This window comes from Arachis ipaensis, chromosome B08 (assembly GCF_000816755.2).
Source record: "Arachis ipaensis cultivar K30076 chromosome B08, Araip1.1, whole genome shotgun sequence".
NCBI classification, from domain to species: Eukaryota; Viridiplantae; Streptophyta; class Magnoliopsida; order Fabales; family Fabaceae; genus Arachis; species Arachis ipaensis.
In genome coordinates this window covers 19,401,536-19,402,533 of record NC_029792.2, presented here as the reverse complement: position 1 = coordinate 19,402,533, position 998 = coordinate 19,401,536, and the positions used below count along the sequence as shown (strand labels likewise).

The 998-nt window shown below is 43.7% G+C and overlaps 1 long non-coding RNA gene across 1 annotated transcript in view; it reads left to right on the top strand.

Annotated features, from left to right (window-relative positions):
* The window catches only part of LOC110265797, a 13,676-nt gene continuing 13,427 nt past the window's right edge, over positions 750–998 (top strand). The window contains exon 1 of the long non-coding RNA XR_002352122.1: positions 750–759. This is a non-coding gene — a long non-coding RNA (uncharacterized LOC110265797). The remainder of the gene's footprint in view (positions 760–998) is intronic.

Below are 998 nucleotides of genomic sequence, written 5' to 3'. Positions count from 1 at the left end.
ATCACATATGGTCCCCTCCACCGGGACTTCAGTTTCCCGGGGAATAGCCTGAGCCTAGAGTTAAACAACAGAACCTTTTATCCTGGTTTAAAGATTCTAGATGACAGCTTCCTGTCATGCCATTTTCTTTATTTTTCTTTATAAAGCTTGGCATTTTCGAAAGCAGTGCATCTGAATTCCTCTAGTTCATTTTTGTGGCGAATCCCATACCGGACCATGGCAGAGTAAAGCTGTTTGTTGCAGAAGTGAGTGCCCCCATCACTGATTAGTTCTCTAGGGACCCCAAACCTGCTGAAGATATATTTCTGGAGGAACTTCAGCACTGTTTTAGTATCATTGGTAGGTGTGGCAATGGCCTCTATCCATTTTGATATGAAGTCAACAGCCACCAGAATATAAGTGTTTGAGTATGATGGTGGAAAAGGTCCCATGAAGTCAATTCCCCATACGTCAAACAACTCAATCTCCAAGATTCCTTGTTGAGGCATGGCGTAACCATGAGGCAGATTACCAGCTCTTTGGCAACTGTCACAGTTACGTATGAACTCTCGAGAATCTTTATACAGTGTGGGCCAATAGAAGCCACATTGGAGGACCTTGGTGGCTGTTCGCTCACCTCCGAAATGGCCTCCATATTGTGATCCATGGCAATGCCATAGAATCCTCTGTGCTTCTTCTCTAGGCACACATCTCTGGATTATTCCATCTGCACATCTCTTAAAGAGATAGGGTTCATCCCACAAGTAGTACTTTGCATCAGTAACTAATTTTTTCTTTTGTTGCCTGTTGTACTCTTTGGGTATGAACCTTGCAGCTTTATAGTTTGCAATGTCTCCAAACCATGGTGTTTCCTGAATGGCGAATAAATGCTCATCTGAAAAAGTCTCAGAGATCTCAGGAGAGGGGAGGGACGTCCCTTCTACTGGCTCTATCCGGGACAGATGATCAGCCACTTAGTTCTCTGTCCCTTTTCTGTCTCTTATTTCTATATCAAACTC